We start from the raw sequence: 8,904 nt of genomic DNA on the forward strand, positions 1-8,904 counted from the left end.
TTTGAAAGTTGGTGGATTTGAAAATCATGGAATTTATGGCATTGATTATAAAGAAATTGTGGAGAATTTCCCGGTTCAAGCGGATGGATTATGCCCGCTATGCTTATGAAAAATGTGAAATCTGTTTTATGATTTAAATTTATGGATTTTATGATTTTTAGATGCACCGTGCACGTACTGGTGTTCTGATTATGTGATATGGTATATGTGATATGGATATTGTGCACACAGATATGATTAGCGCGCAGGTGGGTGTGAGTAGCGCGCGGTTGATATTATGAGGGTGTCCTGTGGATGCCATCGGAGAGGGTGGCCACCCCCCTTTGGCCGGGACACCAGGTTAGCAGCGGCGCAGTGGGACGCCACGCGACCGTATGCCGGTTTCTCTCTATAACCTCCTGTCTGGCGGTACCTTGGGACGCTGGGTACTGTTGGCGCCACTGGTATATAGTGGGTGCATCAAATGATTTTCAGAACTGTGTTTTAAAAATAAAATGTTTGGAAACTGTATTGGAATTAAAAATATAATTATTACTGTTCGGATATTTATTTGATGTCTTGGTTTTAGGGGAATATGAATAAAGGGTTTTGTGAAAATGTTTTAAAAGGGGAACCTTTCCAACTGAGAGAATTGTAAGGGTTTTGAGAGAAATTATTATTTCCAAATAATTATTATTTATACTTATTACTGTGATATTATATGGTATACTAGTAGGGTCGCTCACTGAGATGATTCATCTCACACTCTTAAATTCCGTTCCTCTAGGTACCAGGTTGTCGGTGTTCATTCGGAGCGGACTTGATCTTCCTCGCTGTTTTAGTTCGGCAGTACCCGTTTATTCTTTTATTGCAGTTGTAATATTTCTTTCACTCTTGTTGTATTTATTATGCACTGGATTACTGTATTTATTTTGGAGTGCTGTAATTTGTGGAATCAATCTGTAGTAATGTGGGAGGAATAAGGGGATGTTTTTAGAAGTGTGTTTTCAGTGCAGGAAATTTTTGGTTAGTTCTACCCTTAGGGGAGGTGCTGCCGGATTTTCCGTTGGAAGGTTCGGTGGTATTTCCCTCGGATCAGGGCTTGTCTAGGGTTCCGGGGAAGGAATTCTGGACGGGTCCTGACAAACACACTTCTGCAATCTTGACTGCCATGACACAGCTCCCCCTGCAAAAGTGTAGAGATAACCTGATGTAGACTTTCTATTATCAGGGTCTCCGGCCATATCTGCATCTGTATAGCCTTCTAAGATTGGATCACCTCCCCTGTTGCTCAAGCACAGCTTCGATGTACGTTTAAGATACCTGAGAATCCATTTGACTGCTTCCCAGTGTTTCTTTCCAGGATTTGAAAGAAATCTGCTCATAACACCTACTGCATGAACAATATCTGGTCTGGTACACACCATTGCATACATCAGACTTCCTACCGCTGAAGAATATGGTACTGAAGCCATCTCCTCTATCTCTTCTTTGGATGAGGGGCACAATCTTTTACTCAACTTGAAATGATTTGCAAGTGGAATGCTGACCAGTTTGGCTTTATCCATGTTGAATCTCTTTATCACCCGTTCAACATACTTCTCTTGAGATAGCCATAACCTTCTATTCTTCCTGTCTCGGATTATTTGCATTCCCAAAATTTGTTGAGCTGGTCCTAAGTCTTTCATATCAAAGGACTTAGACAATTCTTTCTTCAGCTGACTAATCTTCATTGCATCTTGTCCAACGATCAACATGTCGTCCACATATAGCAAAAGTGCAATGAAGTTTCCACCTGAAAATTTTTGAATATAAACACACTGATCTGCTGCAGTCCTTTTATAGCCTTGACTCACCATAAACGAGTCAAACTTCTTATACCATTGTCTTGGTGCTTGCTTGAGGCCATACAAGCTCTTCTTTAGCTTGCATACGAGGTTTTCTTTCCCTGAAACCTCAAATCCTTCTGGCTGCTCCATGTAGATTTCTTCATGTAAATCACCGTGAAGAAATGCTGTCTTCACATCCATCTGTTCAAGCTCTAGGTTTAGACTTGCTACTAAACCAAAAATGACTCGAATTGAAGTCATTTTTACCACTGGTGAAAAAATCTCATCAAAGTCAATTCCTTTCTTCTGAAGAAATCCTTTGACCACCAATTGGGCTTTGTGTTTCACCACCTTTCCGCTGCCATCTTTCTTGAGCTTGAACACCCATTTATTCTTTAGTGCCTTCTTTCCTGTTGGAAGCTCAACCAACTCATAAGTATGATTTTTCTGCAAGGATTCCATCTCATCTTGCATTGCTTGCAGCCACTTTTCCTTCTCTTGATGAGAAACAGCTTGCTGGAAACTCTCTGGCTCCCCCTCTTCAGTAAGCAGAATATACTCAAATTCTGGAAATCTCTTTGATGGAATTTGGCCTCGCTCAGATCTCCGAACTTGTAACCCACTGGTTTCAGGAGGTGTACCATCATCTGACCGCTGTGATGGCCCTGCAGCTGCTTGAGAGGATTGAGTCTCCCCCTGCTCAATATCCCCTTCTTCCTCCTGGTCTGCTTCTGGTATATCTTCATGCACCTCATTATCTTCTGTGGCTATATGTGCTGGTGCTGGATTAGGACAAAAATTCTCGGCACTAGAACTACAATTAGGAGACATTCTGGGCTTTTCAATGTCTTCCATTTTCTGGTTTTCATGGAATACTACATCCCTGCTTCTAATAACCTTCTTTGTTTTTGGGTCCCATAACCTGTATCCGAATTCTTCATCTCCATATCCTATAAAGATGCATGGAGTAGATCTTGCATCGAGCTTCTGTCTGAGCTCCTTGGATACATGTACATAAGCTAAACAACCAAACACTCTTAAATGAGAGTAGGAGGGAATCTTACCCGACCACATTTTCTCCGGAATTTCAAAATTCAACGGTACTGACGGTGATTTGTTGATTAAATAGCAGGCGGCACGAACAGCTTCTCCCCAGAATGGCTTTGGCAGCTTAGCCATACTGATCATACTTCTGACCTTTTCCATAATGGTTCGGTTCATTCTTTCGGCTATTCCATTATGTTGTGGGGTGCGTGGGACCGTCTTCTCATGTCGAATGCCGTGTCTTCTGCAGTAGGCATCGAACTCCTTGGAAGTATACTCGCCTCCATTATCTGAGCGGAGACATTTCAGCTTCTTTCCTGTTTCACGCTCTACCATGGTATGAAACAGTTTGAAGTAATCAAATACCTGGTCCTTTGTTTTCAAGAAATATACCCACACCTTCCGAGAAGCATCATCAATGAAGGTCAGGAAATACTTGTTGCCACCTAATGATTCCACCTCCATGGGACCACAAACATCAGAGTGCACCAGACTAAGCAACTCTGATCTTCTCGATGCAGAGGAACTGAAGGAGACTCTATGTTGCTTACCAAACAAGCAGTGATTACAAGGATCTAGCGCAGCATCCTTGCAAACAGTGATAAACTTCTTCCTTGCCAAAGTGGACAATCCTTTTTCACTCATGTGACCGAGTCTCTGGTGCCACAGATTTTGAGACGCCTCTCCTTCTGCAATATTGAGGCTATCTGCACATATCTTCACATGGGTTTTGTACAGCGTTCCACAAATATGTCCTCGGGCGACAACTATGGCACCTTTCGTCATTTTCCATGTGCCTTTGCTGAAGTAGTTGTCATAGCCTTGCTTGTCTAAGGCTGCTCCCGAAAGTAGATTAAGCCGAAGATCTGGAACATGACGGACATCCTTCAAAGTGATTGTACAACCAGCATTCGTTTTTATCTGAATATCACCAATTCCCATAATCTTTGCGAAATTGGAATTTCCCATCTTTACCGTACCAAAGTCTCCTGCTTTGTACGTTTTGAAGAAATCTCTGTGTGGAGTGACATGGTAGGATGATGCAGTATCGACTACCCACTCAACATCTTGGGTTGATATATGAAGGCATGTCTCTTCTTCGATGGAGTAGAGCGCCACTTCGCCTGTAACAGTGACTAGTGTCTCTCCATCCTTCTTCGGCTGATTACCTTGGAGTCTCTGCTCTATCAACAACTTTCTGCAGTTCTTCTTCATGTGACCCTCCAGGCCACAATGATAGCACTTATATGATGATTTTCTGCCGTCTGTAGATCTGCCTCTGCTCTTGCTCCTGCCTCTCCCCCTATCTCGACCACCTCTTTGCTGTCTTCCTCTCTCTGTGACGAGGGCATGTGACTAATCCATGCCAATGTCCTTTCTCCTGGCCTCTTCATTAAATAGGGCATCCTTAACCATAGACATAGTTTGCCATTCGGGGCCGAATTGCTGAGAGAGACTACCAATGTCTCCCAACTGTCTGGAAGAGAGCTTAGAAGTAGGAGGGCCTGATCCTCATCCCCTAGTTGGTAATCCACAGCAGATAGTTGATTTACCAAGCTCTGGAACTCACTGGTATGCTCGGCTACAGAAGTTCCACTCTGTAATTTTAGATTTACCAATCGCTTAAGCAATAGGGCTTTGTTCCGAGCAGTCTTGGCCTGGTACATGTCCTCCAATTTTGTCCAGAGGGCATATGCATCCGTTTCCTTCGCTACATGATGGAAGACACTGTGGTCGATCCATTGCCTGATCTGACCGATCGTTTTCTTGTTTAATTTCTTCCATTCTGCTACTTTGCTGGGAGGGGTTTTCTCCTTTAGCTTCTATAGGATCAAACAGATCCTTACAATTGAGGAGATCTTCCATCCGAGGTCTCCAAAGTGTATAATTTGAGGCAGTGAGCTTAACCATAGCTCCCGAAGATGATTCTTCCATTGACATTATGGCTTGACCAAAAATGGAGCCGAATTTGGCAAAACGGAGTTAACCGTTGCGTCTGGAACGGCCGAAAATGGTGGACTTGACTCTTCCAGGGTCAAAATATAATTACCAGAAATTTTGGGGCGAAACTGTAATGTCACAAAATTGCTGGGTCAACCTGCAAATACAGAAACTTCAGGGGTCAATCTGTAATTTCCAATAATTCAAGGGCTGTTTCGTAATTGCAGAAACTACAGGGGTCAATCTGTAATTTCCAATACTTCAGGGGCTGTTCCGTAATTGCAGAAAGTATTGATGATGTGGCAGATTGTGCTGACGTGTCAACACGTGGCAGATGACGTGTCGGCTGGCGTGGTAGATGACATGGCAGGGTGCGCTGACGTGTCTGCTGACGTGGTCGTCTTCAACCTCCAGACGACGCGTGCGGCGCGTGAGGCGCGTGAGCTATTGCAGAAAACTTCAGGCGGCGCATGCGGGCGCGTGAGACGGTGTCTTTCTCTCCGGAAAACTTGTGTGTTCTCGTCTCGTCGACTACTTTCACCGGGTATTGTCAAATTAATTATTTGAGCAACTTTTCGAAACACCAACTTGAAGAACAGTAGCTCTGTTTCTTCAAATTTTGAACCCAAGCTCTCGACCTGGAGCTCTGATACCACTTGTTGTGGTTCTCTGACCACTTTAGAGAAGAAATATGAGAAGAAAAATAAAAAAGAATTCTATTACTCTCTTTGAAATAGAATACAAAAATACAAAAAAAACTTCTCTCTTGGATTCTCACGTGGAACCTCTCTCTACACTCTCCAATTCTTTCTGGAATTGCTCACTCTTCTCTCAAGCTCTCTCTGGAACTTAAACACTCTCTCTCTCGGAGTTTTCTCTCAATATTCCTCACTTAGGATAATATTGAGCTTGCTCTCTTGGCTTGGCTTGCATACAACGGGATGGAGCCTATTTATAGGCTTACAAGGTCGGTTGCATGGCCACAATCTTCAACAGCTTAGCCCACAATTGTTGATCAATCCATTTTTGGTGCAGCAATGGCCATTGTCAAGAATGGTGGCTGTCGGTGTGTCAAGAATGGTGGCTGTCGGTGTGTCAAAAATGGTGGCTGTGGGTGGTGCGGCTGGACTTCACAGTTATTTCAAAGTTCAATTTTTTCATTGAGTATTTGGAGGGTTGAAAGACTTTAAATTATTATTATTATTATTTTTTCCTTTTCCTTTTAACCTTATTAGAAGGGATGGTTCTGCTTCTCTATTGAATCCAACAAGTCTTTTTGTTCCAAGGAGGATATATTTTTCCAAAGTAAAGATGAGCAGAAGCGTTTCTAGCAGTCAAGAACCATTTAAAAAGGACATTTCAAACATGGGATTTCAGACAACATCGATACTAGACATTACATTTGCTCTCGTAATGGTTAATCAGATTATGGAAAATCATTAGCAATTTCAGTTCAATTCCATATGCCTGTACTTAGATATCTCAATGAAACATTGGAAATGAGTATCTTTGTACATGAAAGGATATAGTCTAGACTTAATAAGCTGCTGAGATACGGACCAGGCCTGGCTGCGCATCACCGGAAAAATTTTACAAGTCAAGTTTAGAACTACTATGAAAGTCCTGTACTTTTTTGTATTTTTGTTTAGAAAAAAGATAATGCCTTTTTTCTTTTTTCTTATTGTTTTATACTTGCATATATTGCCTGTTGTGTAATGTAGCTCCTCTCATTGCCTTTTTTTTCCTTTTATTTTTCAGTTCAAATGAATCTTTGTAAGCAATGGAAAATTGACATATTATTTATGATTTGGAAAAGTTTAGCTACAGAATTATCCACTCAATTAGCATTGAGATTGTTTATTCAAAAAGCTCTGTTCTAAGCTTTATTTTTATTCCTCATATTTGAATCAGGTATAGGATATGGTCTGGCCAAAGAGTTTCTAAACGCAGGTGACAATGTTGTAATCTGCTCAAGATCAGGTAAGAACTGACCTTGTGTCCATATTATTTGAAATCTCTGTCTGTCATATAAATTGATCGCTATATTTGCAAATATACTTGTCAGAAAGGAGAAATTGTGGTTTGAGAAGTTAAGCATGAGTTTTCCAAATGGTTGGTCTCTGTAATAGCTTAGAATCTTTTGTTGTATCATATCACAGCAGATGGTGTGGAATCAGCTGTCCAACAACTTAGACAGAATTTGGGGAGCAGCATGTGTGCGTACCTCCTTAAGTACCTATTTTCATATTTGTTAAATGTTTCTTTCTAGCATGTGTGGGTACCTCCTTTAAGTACCTATTTTCATATTTGTTAGATATTTCTTTCTGTTTTATCTTCTTCATAATTTTCCTTCATAATTCTCTACTGGATTAGCCTGTTGCTTCGTTATATAAACTGTTGTTTCTCAGTAATTACCTTTTTTACAGGGTACTGAATGTGATGTTAGAGAAGGACAGGATGTGAAAGATTTAGTTGCATTTGCACAAAGAAACCTCGGATACATTGTTATATGGGTATTAATGTCAGATATTTTGTCTTCTTTGGATAATTTTATGTATTCCAAAATCTAAATGTCCAAATGCTTTCTTGTAGATAATGATATTCAATGTTGTTATCCTTCACATAAAATGCGTGCGCGCACACGCACACACACACACACACACACACACTTGCAATTTACATGAAAAAAACATAATTGGAATTTGATTTGCAGTACATTCAATCAATTCTCTTAGTGGTTCATTTCAGTTTTGAAGTTTTTCTGTGTGCTAATTTTCAGAAGGTTCAATTATATCTGATTGCATCTTGAGAATATGCAGATTAATAGTGCAAGATCAAATGCATATAGTTATAAACCACTGGCAGAGGCTTTAGATGATGATCTCATGCGAGTCCCTTTTTTTTTTTTTTTTTTTTCATGTTTTCCTTTTTCCCCCCCTTTATGATTTCTTTCCTGTTTCAGTTTCATGTATATGTTTCCTTCATTTATACTCATACATGTGATCACTGTGGGGGTTTCATTACATACAGTGAAGTTGTCGCTACAAATTCTCTGGGATTGATGATCTGTTGCCGAGAGGTAGTGAGAAAGATTTGGTTCAGATGGAAGACCAACCCCAAGGTGCCATTTTAGTTTGCAGTTACTGTAATACATTATGAAGAAATATTTGGTTTATGTTATCCTTTGCCTCCAGCATCTCATGTGTACTGTAAATCCTTGCATCGGATGGCAGTGTCCTTTCATTTTAATTTCCATCCTACTGCAATCTTTCACGCCAAACACCTCATCAATGGTCAGTCAGATAAACTAGCTTTGTGTCTATCATAACCACCTAGACACTCAGTATTTGGCCTAAAATAGCTCCTCTTTGAATCTTGGTGGCTTAGGTATTAGATGATGCACACAGTTGAATGCTAGTGTGGAAACTAATTGTCAAGAATTATGAAATCATGATTCACTTGTATTTTGTGGTATAGTGTATACTATTACCGTACACTTAATGAGCAAGACTTGTGGTGATTGTCACAATGGTTTTTCCTCTCTGTTTATCTGATTATTTAATATTTCGTTATTTATATTTTTCTTTTCTCATAGATTTGCTGCATATGGGGCAACAAAACTCAGTGTGGTACATTTAACCAAATCATTACAGGTACATGCTCTACTGGTTTTTCTCTTACATAAGCAAAGTTAGTTTCTTTCTGAATATATTACTTTTTACTCCACAATGAAGAGCTCCCTGAATTTTTGCAGGCGGAATTGCGGATGCAAGATGTCAAAAATGTTGTTGTGCATAACCTTTCGGTATGTTCTTGCATAATTTGTGTAGTTATACTTCTTTTTACCTCAAAGAAAAATACTAATTGGAGTATTTTCGAGAATAACAGTAAACTATAATTTTTTTATATTCTATTTTTGTATTTGTTGTAAATTAATACACCAGGAACAGAAGCAAAAGAAGAATCTACTATGTGATTTAACCATTTGTCGCCCACTGTACACATGTGTTACATGCTTTAGTTTCTTTTTTATTTTTTGTTGTGTTTGCAGCCAGGAATGGTCACAACTGATCTTCTCATGTCTAGTGCAACTAAAAAGCAAGTCAAATAA

The 8,904-nt window shown here is 40.1% G+C and overlaps 1 pseudogene; it reads left to right on the forward strand.

Annotated features, from left to right (window-relative positions):
* Nucleotides 1–7,731: 7,731 nt before the first annotated feature.
* Nucleotides 7,732–8,904, forward strand: LOC132799360 (chlorophyll(ide) b reductase NOL, chloroplastic-like; annotated as a pseudogene).

Source organism: Ziziphus jujuba, chromosome 8 (genome assembly GCF_031755915.1).
Source record: "Ziziphus jujuba cultivar Dongzao chromosome 8, ASM3175591v1".
In the NCBI taxonomy this organism is placed as follows: Eukaryota; Viridiplantae; Streptophyta; class Magnoliopsida; order Rosales; family Rhamnaceae; genus Ziziphus; species Ziziphus jujuba.